The 13,390-nt window shown below is 54.7% G+C and overlaps 1 protein-coding gene across 1 annotated transcript in view; it reads right to left on the reverse strand.

Moving 5' to 3' along the window:
• Positions 1-11,196, reverse strand: part of LOC144726508 (uncharacterized) — a 33,471-nt gene extending 22,275 nt beyond the window's left edge. The window contains exon 1 of the mRNA XM_078605305.1: positions 11,147-11,196. The gene's annotated coding sequence lies outside the window, so the exon portion shown is untranslated. The remainder of the gene's footprint in view (positions 1-11,146) is intronic.
• Positions 11,197-13,390: the final 2,194 nt, after the last annotated feature.

Raw genomic sequence — 13,390 nt, forward strand, 5'->3', positions numbered from 1 at the left:
AATCAGACCCTAGCGGGGAAACTCAAACGTATGGCGGCCGCAAATCAACGGGATTGGGACGAACACCTCCCCTACGCCCTTTTCGCCTACGCCACCACCGTACACACGTCGACGGGACAAACCCCGTTTTTAATGATTTTCGGCCGTGAGTCTCGTTTACCCGTAGATCTGCTATTCGGCGTCCCTTCCCCCCAGCCGGAGGAGAGAAGCCGCCCCGTGGAACACCTGTTGGAGACTCTGCGAGAAGCCCGAGGCCGAGCATACCCGCAAGGGGAAGCCACGCATCGGCGGCAGGAACAGGACACCCGACCCCGCATGGAACCCCCCTTATTCCTGACAGACGCTAAGGTGTGGCTACACACCCCTCGCGTCGGGGCCGGGCAGGTGGGGAAACTGACAACCTACTGGCGGGGACCCTGGACCGTGGTGCGGCAGATCTCCCCCTGGACGGTACAAATTTATGGCGGGGAGAGGGGTCGAGAGACGGTGGTCAATGTCCGCCGCTTAAAACCATGGAAAGTGGCCCCGGCGAGAGAGAACCCCGTCACCCGAAGGCCCCGAAATCCCGGAGTACCCGCACCCCTCGTGTTGGGGGGCCTCGCACACTACATGGGCCCCGCCGAGCCCCCGAGACGCCCCGATCCAGTCCGGAGACGGCGCAGACGATGGCCCCTAAACCCTTCCGCTGCTGAGTTTGTGCCCCAGCCCACAGGTGCCGGAGGACGGGGAGAGCCGCTGGAGTGGAGGAGGAGGCCGCCGCAGGAGCCACAGAGGACGGAACCACCCACCCCGAGACCAGCCACCAGGTCCGGACGGATCCCCCGGACCCCGCAACGTTTCCTCGTGGGCGCGGCCCAAGCAAGGTGCTCCAGTCAACCCGGGACGGGGACTGGCACCTCGGGGGGGCTATGTGATGCCGCCGCCACGAAGCCGTTCAGCAGGCGCCCCATCTGCGGCCTCGCCACCACCAAGCGACGGAGCCGACCCCACGTCCCCCTCACCTCACCTCACTTGAACACACCCGCACGCATCCCCCCCCCCCATAGAGCGGGAAGGGGAGGACACCTGATCGACCGGTTTTTATCCGAGAAACCCTTATCGGGATTAACTCTCACGGTTTCCGGCGATCAGGGAATTGGATGACCTCCCCCGACGCTACGTTGCACCGCGGCGCTGCGACCGGCCTTAATATGGTGTGGCCGCGGCGAAGGGCATTCGGCCACCACGGTTGAAACGCATCCCCCACACACACCCCCCCCCACGCGTCGACGAGGCCAGCAGGGGAAGGACGGGACAGCATGAGTAGCAGGACCACAGGGGCTCTTGCGCATAGTCGCGGAAGGTTGGGATAGTTGCGCTTGAGCGCGCAGGCACAATTGTTGGGGAGGGTAAATGATTGAGCTGAAGGTATGAATAGATCGGGAGAGGGGAGGCGCGCGAGGAGCCCGTGCACAGATTCCCACGGCGAGCCTTTGTGACGGACGCCGCCGCATGAACTGCAATAATGGGGGGGCCTGCGTGAGAAAGGGATTGATTGGAATTTGCGTCGCGCATATCAAAAGCGCCCGGAACCGCCGTGCGCGTGCCAGAGGGTCGCGAGCCTATTGTTCAGAGCCGCATCCCTTTGAGGTAGGGAGGATAAATAGGGAGCGCAAAGGGGAAATCGGGCTCTTGACTCCAGCACCAGGCGACACCACTAGCTCCAGCCCAGCGACCCAGACGTCCGTGAGACGCACCGCGGTACGCTGCGAGCAGGAGATCAACGGACCGCCGTGAGCACCTAACAGTGAGTAAGAAGGTGAATTAGAATCATAGTAGATACATCGGGAATAGGTATAAAGGTATCAGCATAGGCCAGCCTCGTCGACTCACGGATTTAACACCTAGTTCCAGGTAGCGGACAATAAATCATTAATAGCGAAGAGTGGTCTCGCGTGATCTTGTTGAGCAGTGTGTCGCGTGGGGAGCTGCGTGTGTGTGCGTGCGTCCACCCCGTACACGATACAGGTGCGCGATCATAACGCGAGTAATCAGGGGTGAGTGTCGTGCTGCGGCTCGCCTCGGGGGAGCGCTGCGCAGAGCGGCGCTAGAGCGGGTGCCGCGTGGGTTCACTCCGTGTGTGATACAGGGGCGCGATCATAACGTGAGTTGAGTTGGAGTGCGCGGAGCGGCGTGTGTGGGTGCGCGTGTGTACACAGTGGTTCGCCACGTGAGTGAGCGCTGCGTAGAGCGACGCACGAGTGGGTGTCGCGTGTGTGCAGGTGTGTGCGCTCGTAGTGTGGGGGAAGGGGTCGGTGCGCCCGCAGGTCCCCGCTCCGTCTGTCGACGCCGGGACTCGCGCAGTGTGAGGGCAGCGTCGTTCGCCCTCCGACCCCTGACCCCCGTTTAATAGCGCGTGAGCCGTGGAGAGACAACGCAGCGTTTGCAAGTGAACGAGGGCGTGCGGCGAGCTATGCCTCTCACACGAGCTCACGGAGGGACGGACCAGGGAGGGGAGCCGTCGGGCGATGAGCCCAGCGACGGCAGCAGCTACTCGCAGAGTAGCGAGGGGTCGGCGCACGGCGGGGCCCCTGCCATACGCACGGAGCATGGAGGGACTTCGGGGGCCAGCGACCCCAACACACACACTACACACACACACACCACACACACACACCACACACACCACGCACACCACACACACACCACGCACCCCGACACACACACACCACGCACCCCGACACACACACACCGACACACACACACCACGGACCCCGACACACACACACCACGCACACCGACACACACACACCACGCACCCCGACACACACACACCACGCACCCCGACACACACACACCGACGCACACCGACTCACACACCACGCACACCAACACACACACACACCACGCACCCCGACACACACCCACCACGCACCCCGACTCACACACACCGACACACACCGACACACACACACCACGCTCCCCGACACACACACCACGCACACCGACACACACACACCACGTACACCGACACACACACACCGACACACACCGACTCACACACACCACGTACACCGACACACACACACCGACACACACCGACTCACACACCACGCACACCAACACACACACCACGCACCCCGACACACACACACCACGCACCCCGACACACACACACCACGTACACCGACACACACACACAACGCACCCCGACACACACACACCGACACACACACCACGCTCCGCGACTCACACACACCGACACACACACACACACCACGCACCCCAACACACACACACACCATGCACCCCGACACACACACACCGACACACACACCACGCTCCGCGACTCACACACACCGACACACACACCCCCCACGCACACCGACACACACACACCACGTACACCGACACACACACTCACACACACATCCACATTCACGTACCCCCCCCCCTACGTACCCCCCCCCCCCTACGTACCCCCCCCCCCACGTGCCCCCCCCCCCCCCACGTGCCCCCCCCCCCCCCATGTGCCCCCCCAGCCCCTCCCCCCGCTCCCCGCGTCTCGCGTCTCGCGCGTGATGAGAGCTGTCACCTCGTTCCGCTCAGATAACGGCCGGGGGGGGGGGCGAGAGGGGGGCGGGAGGGAGGCAGGAGGGGGGCGGGAGGGGGGCTGGGGGCGGGTGGGGGGCGGGAGGTGGCGCGGCCTCCATCAGTAGCGCTGTGGTCGCGTGCAGGGCGCGTGTGATGACTCTCTGTGTGTGTGGTGTGTGTGATGTGTGTGTGTAGTGTGTGTGTGATGTGTGTGTGTGTAGTCTGTGTGTGGGGTGTGTGTGATGTGTGTGTGTAGTGTGTGTGGTGTGTGATGTGTGTGTGTAGTGTGTGGGTGATGTGTGTGTGTGTGATGTGTGTGTGTAATGTGTGTGATGTGTGTGTGTGGTGTATGTGTAGTGTGTGTGTGTAGTGTGTGTGTGGTGTGTGTGTGATGTGTGTGTGGTGACTCTCTGTGTGTGTAGTGTGTGATGTGTGTGTGTAGTGTGTGTGTGGAGTGTGTGGAGTGTGTGTGTGGTGTGTGTGTGTGGTGACTCTCTGTGTGTGTGGTGTGTGGTGTGTGTGTGATGTGTGTGTGTGATGTGTGTGGTGTGTGTGTGGTGTGTGCGTGTAGTGTGGTGTGTGTGTGTAGTGTGTGTTTGATGTGTGTGGTGTATGTGTGGTGTGTGTGGTGTGTGTGTGGTGTATGTGTGTCTGGTGTGTGTGGTGTGTATAGTGTGTGTGTGGTGTGTGTGTGGTCTCTGTGTAGGGTGTGTGTGCGTGGTGTGTGGTGTGTGCGTGGTGTGTGTGTGGTGAATGTGGTGTGTGATGTGTGTGTGTGATGTGTGTGTGTGATGTGTGTGTGTGATGTGTGTGGTGTGTGTGCGATGTGTGAATGTGGTGTGTGTGTGTGATATGTGTGATGTGTGTGGCGTGCATGCGGTACGTGTGTGTGGTATGTGTGGTGCGTATGTGATGTGTGTGTGTTTAGTGTTGTTTTTCCCCGCACCAACAATTAGCACGGTTGGCTACGTACGGTACGAAAAAAATTCCACGTACATACATACTACCCTTAGACTAACACGGCCCATAGACTCAACACTATCCTTAGACTAACACTACTCATAGACTAACACTACCCTTAGACTAACACGGCCCATAGACTCAACACTACCCTTAGACTAACACTACCCATAGACTAACACTACCCTTAGACTAACACTGCCCATAGACTCAACACTACCCTTAGACTAACACTGCCCATAGACCAACACTGCCCATAGACTAACACTACCCATAGACTCAACACTGCCCATAGACTCAACACTGCTCATAGACTCAACACTGCACATAAACGCAACACTGCCCATAGACTCAACACTGCCCATAGACTCAACACTGCTCATAGACTCAACACTGCCCATAGACTAACACTACCCATAGACTCAACACTGCCCATAGACTCAACACTGCTCATAGACTCAACACTGCACATAAACGCAACACTGCCCATAGACTCAACACTGTCCATAGACTCAACACTGCCCATAGACTCAACACTGCACATAGACTCAACACTACCCATAGACTCAACACTACCCATAGATTCAACACTGCCAATAGACTCAACACTGTCCATAGCTCAACACTTCCCATAGACTCAACACTGCACATAGATTCAACACTGCACACGGACTCAACACTGCCCATAGACTCAACACTGTCCATATATTTAACACTGCACCTTCGATAAGCACGGTTGGCTGCGTATGATTGGTGCGAACGAAGTTCAACAGACATACAATGATCTATCTACTGCTGGATGAATGCCTCCGTCTCGCACGATCACGCGCCACCGTTTCAACGACGCAGCCGGCTCCGGGGCGAAGGCAAATTGGATACAACGCGGTTGATGAACGTGTTTAGATAACGCGTTTTCTCTCTCTCTATAACGCGAAGGCAAATTGGATACAACGCGGTTGATGTAAAACTGACAACATTGGAACCTCCTCTTCCTAACGACGGTGATTGATTGGTTCCACGAGACCGATCGCTAAGCGATTTGGTCGTTAAGTGAGGATAGGAATGCACGTTGAAGGCTTAAATCGTTCTGATAGCATCGGAAATTACCCCTTTCTCACTCAAAAATGCACTTTCTGATATTCAACAATTTATATTCATGCATAAAGATACTAACAACATTATAAACACATGATATTAAAAGAAACATGGTTAATCAATGCATTACAGTGAGGGAAAAAATATCTGATCCCCTGCTGATTTTGTACGTTTGCCCACTGACAAAGAAATGATCAGTCTATAATTTTAATGGTACGTTTATTTGAACAGTGAGAGACAGAATAACAACAACAAAATCCAGAAAAACGCATGTCAAAAATGTTATAAATTGATTTGCATTTTAATGAGGGAAATAAGTATTTGACCCCCTCTCAATCAGAAAGATTTCTGGCTCCCAGGTGTCTTTTATACAGGTAACGAGCTGAGATTAGGAGCACACTCTGAAAGGGAGTCCTCCTAATCTCAGCTTGTTACCTGTATAAAAGACACCTGTTCACAGAAGCAATCAATCAATCAGATTCCAAACTCTCCACCATGGCCAAGACCAAAGAGCTCTCCAAGGATGTCAGGGACAAGATTGTAGACCTACACAAGGCTGGAATGGGCTACAAGACCATCGCCAATTAGCTTAGTGAGAAGGTAACAACAGTTGGTGCGATTATTCGCAAATGGAAGAAACACAAAAGAACTGTCAATCTCCCTCGGCCTGGGGCTCCATGCAAGATCTCACCTCGTGGAGTTGCAATGATCATGAGAACGGTGAGGAATCAGCCTAGAACTACACGGGAGGATCTTGTCAATGATCTCAAGGCAGCTGGGACCATAGTCACCAAGAAAACAGTTGGTAACACACTACGCCGTGAAGGACTGAAATCCTGCAGTGCCCGCAAGGTCCCCCTGCTCAAGAAAGCACATATACATGCCCGTATGAAGTTTGCCAATGAACATCTGAATGATTCAGAGGACAAGTGGGTGAAAGTGTTGTGGTCAGATGAGACCAAAATGGAGCTCTTTGGCATCAACTCAACTCGCCGTGTTTGGAGGAGGAGGAATGCTGCCTATGACCCCAAGAACACCGTCAAACATGGAGGTGGAAACATTATGCTTTGGGGGTGTTTTTCTGCTAAGGGGACAGGACAACTTCACCGCATCAAAGGGACGATGGACGGGGCCATGTACCGTCAAATCTTGGGTGAGAACCTCCTTCCCTCAGCCAGGGCATTGAAAATGGGTCATGGATGGGTATTCCAGCATGACACTGACCCAAAACACACGGCTAAGGCAACAAAGGAGTGGCTCAAGAAGAAGCACATTAAGGTCCTGGAGTGGCCTAGCCAGTCTTCAGACCTTAATCCCATAGATAATCTGTGGAGGGAGCTGAAGGTTAGAGTTGCCAAACGTCAGCCTCGAAACCTTAATGACTTGGAGAAGATCTGCAAAGAGGAGTGGGACAAAATCCCTCCTGAGATGTGTGCAAACCTGGTGGCCAACTACAAGAAACGTCTGACCTCTGTGATTGCCAACAAGTGTTTTACCACAAAGTACTAAGTCATGTTTTGCAATACTTATTTCCCTCATATAAATGCAAATCAATTTATAACATTTTTGACATGCGTTAATCTGGATTTTTGTTGTTGTTATTCTGTCTCTCACTGTTCAAATAAACCTACCATTAAAATTATAGACTGATCATTTCTTCGTCAGTGGGCAAACGTACAAAATCAGCATGGGATCAAATACTTTTTTCCCTCACTGTAATTAATATTTACTGTACCTATAACAGTCTGTCGTTAACAGGGGAATGGTCGGTAAGCGAACACATTTGGCTCTATGGAGGCACTACACTATACACTACTGTACACTCCACTACTACATACTACACTACATTATACACTACACTACTCTACACTACACTATACACTACTATACACCACTATACACTACACTATACACCATTAAACACTACACTACTATACACTACACTATACACTACTATACACTACACTATTATACACTATACGACTACACACTACACTATACACTACACCACTATATACTACACTATACACTACACTACTACGCACGATACACTACACTACTATACACTACATTATACACTACACTTTACACTACTATACACTACACTACTACACACTACACTATACACTACACCACTATATACTACACTATACACTACACTACTACACACTACACGATACACTACACTACTATACACTATACTACTACACTACTACACACTACACTACACACTACACTACATACTACACTATACACTACACTATACACTGCACCTTGGGCTCTATAGTCGCTAACAGCGGTGGTCGTTGTGAGGGGTTCTACTGTCTGTTCTCCTCATCACGCCCCGCGTTGTTTTCACAACGCCACTTGGAGACATAACGCGATGACGACGACGATGATGATGATGAGGAGGAGGTTTCAGATTGCTGTTTTAACATCCCAACACAGCTGTTTTGCACTGGCAAAGGAGGTCCCATGATGATGAATATACTTAAGGGAACGCACTTTTCTCGAACGCGAATTGGATATAACGCGGTTCTAGCGGCTGCTGCCTCGATACAGCATCATCATCATCATCATCGCCACACAAGGCATTGGGATGCTGCTGGATGCTGCTGCTGGATGCTGCTGGATGTTACCCACGCGGCTCGGTCTTTGCTCGGCCTGCGTTACGCATCTCACGGACCGTGCTTTATGTTCTATATTATGTTGTTATAACGCGATTTTCCCATAACGCGGTGTTCTTCAGGAACCCAACTACGACCATGCTACTGGCGCGCTACATAACTAAATACGAACTGAAATGTTGTCATTTTACCAGGTGCAAGGCCCCACGGAGCCTGGCCATCACGAACGATGGCCCAACGAAGAGTGGATTATCATCATCATCATCGACATCTCTGCGTGTACATGTATCACGGACAAAGACTCGAGGCGCGTGATGTTGAGCCGAAATGTGGAGGTGGAAACAGAGAGAGAGAGAGACACGCAAACTCCAAATACACAACAGCAGCAGCAGCATCAGGCATCGCCAGGGTCGGGATCAAGACCCACGACCTCCTGCGCACCGGGCGAGGTAGTCAACATCCCTCTGTACTTTGCCGTCGCTCCATCTCCGCCAGGGGACGGCCCACTAGGGCCGTCTTCGCCTCCGCGGCGCCTTGTGGCTGCCACTGCGCGCCGAGTCTCGACCCGCCACGTCGCCGCTCTCGTCCTCAGGGGGTCTGACACGTGCCCGTGAACGTTCTCTGGACGTTCTCTATCTATTTGTGTCGACGTGTGTAGATGTATTATGTATTCATGCCGTGTGGGTTATACGGCCTCTCTGGGCGCAGTGCCCAACGCCAGAGCGGTCAGCAACAAACAGCACGATCGACATCGATGACAATAGATGATGATAATAGATGATGATAGCTGATCATGATGATGATAATAGATGATGATAGCTGATGATGATAGATGACAATAGATGATGATGATAATAGATTATGATTATAATAAATTATTATGATAATGGTTGATAATAGATGATAATAGATAAATTATAATAAATTATGATAATATATTATAATATATTGTACGAGTGTGGTGAGTGGGTGGATGGTAGAGTGAATTTGTGAGTGAGTGGGTGAGTTTAGTGAGTGGGTGAGTGTGTTAGCAGGTGAGTTTAAATGAGTGAATGGATGAATGAGTGAGTTAGGGAGTGAGTGAGTTAGTGAGTGAGTGAGTTAGTGAGTGAGTTAGTGAGTGATTGAGTGAGTGAGTGATTGAGTTAGTGAGTGAGTGAGTTAGTTAGTGAGTGAGTGAGTTAGTGAGTGAGTTAGTGAGTGAGTTAGTGAGTGAGTGAGTGAGTGAGTTAGTGAGTGAGTGAGTGAGTGAGTTAGTGAGTGAGTTAGTGAGTGAGTGAGTTAGTGAGTTAGTTAGCACGAGGCGACCAGTAACACGCAGCACTCTTCAAGCCGTGGCTGGTAGATTGGCGCGCACGCGCTAGCCAGTGGAGCGATGTTCTTAGGAGAGATTGGGGATGATGATGGCGATGGTGATGATGATGGTGGTGGTGGTGATGGGGATGATGATAGTGATGATGGTGGTTGTGGTTGGTGACGGTGGTGATGGTCATGGGGATGATGGTGGTGATGATGGTGGTGATGGTCATGGTGATGATGGTGGTGATGGTGGTGATGATGGTGATGATAGTGATGATGGTGGTGGTGATGGTAGTGGTCATGGTGGTGATGGTGATAGTGGTGACAGTGATGATGATGGTAGAGATGCGAGAGGCGATTCCAATGTGGAAGTGAGGTGACCTGCTGAGTGGTGAGTGGGTGAGTGAGTGAGTGGATGAATGAGTGAGTGAGTGAATGGGTGAATGGATGAGTGACTGAATGGGTGAGTGAGTGACTGGGTGAACGGATGAGTAACTGAGTGGGTGAGTGAATGAATGGGTGAGTGAGTGGGTGAGTATGTGAGTGGGTGAGTGAGTGAGTGGGTCAGTGAGTGAGTGGGTGAGTGAGTGAGTAAATTGATGAGTGCATGAATGGGTGAGTGAGTGGGTGAGTGAGTGAGTGAATGGGTGAGTGAGTGGCTGAGTGAGTGGCTGAGTGAGTGGCTGAGTGAGTGGCTGAGTGAGTGAGTGGGTGAGAGAGTGAGCGAATGGATGAGTGAATGAATGGGTGAGTGAGTGGGTGAACGGATGAGTGACTGAGTGGGTGAGTGAGTGAGTGAGTGAATGAGTGAGTGAGTGGGTGAGTGAGTGGGTGGGTGAGTGAGTGGGTGAGTAAATGATTGGGTGAGTGAATGAATGAGTGAGTGGGTGAACGGATGAGTGACTGAGTGTGTGAGTGAGTGAATGAGTGAGTGAGTGAGTGGGTGAGTGAGTGAGTGGGTGAGTGAGTGGGTGACTGGGTGAGTTGGTGAGTGAGTGGGTGAGTGAGTGGGTGAGTGAGTGAGTGAGTGAGTGAATGGGTGAGTGGGTGAGTGAGTGAGTGAGTGAGTGAGTGGGTGAGTGAGTGAGTGGGTGAGTGGGTGAGTGAGTGGGTGAGTGAGTGAATGGGTGAATGGGTGAGTGAGTGGGTGAGTGGGTGAGTGGGTGAGTGAGTGGGTGAGTGGGTGAGTGGGTGAGTGAGTGAGTGAGTGGGTGAGTGAGTGGGTGAGTGCGAGAGTGAGTGAATGGGTGAGTGAATGAGTATGTGAGTGAGTGAGTGGGTGAGTGAGTGAGTGAGTAGTTGTGGCTTGCAGTGTGGTGGTGGTGGAGGCTGGAGAACTGAACGAGTGAGCTTCACGTGCAGCGCACCACAGCAGCGATGCGAGAGTGAAGAGGAGGCGAGCCAGTGGCCGGAGTGAATGAGTGCTGGGTTATCAGCGCGGTTCGAAACGTCGGACATTAAACCGATGCGCGAAACAATCAGAAACAACACCAACAAACAATCTCCCCGCCCCCCCCCCCCACCGCCGCTACATCGATGAGAGAGGTGGTTCGTGTGCGCACAGAAGGGGGAAGACAAAGACGCGTGCGAACCTTAAGTCGGAGCCGGGATTCGAACCCAATGTGGCTCGCTGTGCGCGGCGCAGCTGCGGTGGTGGCGACGTCGTGAAAACGCGGCGCCTTTATAGAGAGGGGGGGGCGGGAGAGAGAGGGGGGGAGAGGGAGGGGGGTCGGGAGAGGGGGGGAGGGAGGGGGGGCGGGAGAGAGAGAGGGGGGGGCGGGAGAGAGAGAGGGGGGCGGGAGAGGGGGGGAGGGGGGGGGGCGGGGGAGAGAGAGGGGAGGGGCTGGAGAGAGGGAGGGGGGCGGGAGAGGGGGGGTGGCGGGAGAGGGGGGGGGGGAGACGCAGGCGGCGAGGGTTAGAGGACGCGCACATGATGGGAGGATGGACGGGGAGTCGGGGAGCGGTGGCGCAGCGGTTAGCGCTACGCTGCGCTACCCACCCGGCCACCCGAGTTCGATTCCCGCTCACGGCCACCTACACCAGTGACGATTATCTGAACCGGTCCTGGGACTCCCCTATGTCGGCTAAGCCCCAATTAAGGTGCTTGGTGGGATGTGTGACAACATCGCCACTGGGAGACAAAGGCGGCCGGGCGTGGTGCTGGCCACCCGCCCCACCCTCTCGTGCGCCGTGCCGGCCTTCACGGGTGGTTGCTAACAGCACTTGCCCCAACAGCCTGTTGAGGCTACACGGGTGACCTGTGTCTTTGTAAAGGAGAAGAAGGAGACGTGGGAGAGGGGGAAGAGGGATGAGGAGGAGAGGGGGGGAGGGGGGAGGAGAGGGGGGGAGGGGGGAGGAGAGGGGATAGAGGGGGAAGAGGGGGAGGAGAGGGGGGAGAGGGGGGAGAGGGGGTGGGGGTGGAGGGGGAGGAAGGGGTGGAGGTGGAGGGGGAGGAGGGGGTGGAGACGCGCGCGTGTGAGTGGAGGTTCGGGGTCTGTGACGTGGGGGCGATGGAGGCGGGCGAGGGAGCGAGGGAGGGATGATGATGATGATGATGGCGGTGGTGGTGGAGGGGGCGGTTAATGGGTGTGATGGTGGGAGACGTAAGAATTTGGACAGGGGGTGCTGGAGGAAAGTGATGGGTGGTTGTGATGGGGGCGATGGTGGCGGTGATTGGTGTGATGGGGGTGATGATGGGGGTGTTGATGGGGGTGACGATGGGGGTGTTGATGGGGGTGTTGATGGGGGTGTTGGTGGGGGTGATGATGGGGGTGTTGATGGGGGTGTTGATGGGGGTGTTGATGGGGGTGATGGTGGGGGTGATGATGGGGGTGATGGTGGGGGTGATGATGGGGGTGTTGATGGGGGTGATGATGGGGGTGGTGATGGGGGTGGCGATGGGGGTGGTGATGGGGGTGTTGATGGAGGTGTTGATGGGGGTGATGGTTGGAGTGATGATGGGGGTGGTGATGGGGGCAGTGGTGATGGGGGTGGTGTTGGGGGTGGTGATGGGGTGTTGATGGGGGTGATGATGGGGGGTGTTGATGGGGGTGATGATGGGGTCTTGATGGGGGTGGTGATGGGGGTGGTGATGGGGGTGTTGATGGGGGTGTTGATGGGGGTGTTGATGGAGGTGATGATGGGGGTGGTGATGGGGGTGATGATGGGGGTGGTGATGGGGGTGATGATGGGGGTGGTGTTGGGGGTGGTGATGGGGTGTTGATGGGGGTGATGATAGGGGGTGGTGATGGGGGTGATGATGGGGGTGATGATGGGGGTGTTGATGGGGGTGATGATGGGGGTGGTGATGGGGGTGGTGATGGGGGTGATGATGGCGGTGTTGATGGGGGTGGTGATGGGGGTATTGCTGGGGTGATGATGGGGGTGGTGATGGGGGTGATGATGGGGGTGGTGTTGGGGGTGGTGATGGGGTGTTGATGGGGGTGATGATGGGGGGTGGTGATGGGGGTGATGATGGGGTCTTGATGGGGGTGGTGATGGGGGTGGTGATGGGGGTGTTGATGGGGGTGTTGATGGGGGTGTTGATGGAGGTGATGATGGGGGTGGTGATGGGGGTGATGATGGGGGTGGTGATTGGGGTGATGATGGGGGTGGTGTTGGGGGTGGTGATGGGGTGTTGATGGGGGTGATGATGGGGGGTGGTGATGGGGGTGATGATGGGGGTGATGATGGGGGTGTTGATGGGGGTGATGATGGGGGTGGTGATGGGGGTGGTGATGGGGGTGATGATGGCGGTGTTGATGGGGGTGGTGATGGGGGTGTTGCTGGGGTGATGATGGGGGTGGTGATGGGGGTGATGATGGGGGTGGTGTTGG

This window comes from Lampetra planeri, chromosome 23, assembly GCF_965212315.1.
Source record: "Lampetra planeri chromosome 23, kcLamPlan1.2.h2, whole genome shotgun sequence".
Lineage (NCBI taxonomy): Eukaryota > Metazoa > Chordata > Hyperoartia > Petromyzontiformes > Petromyzontidae > Lampetra > Lampetra planeri.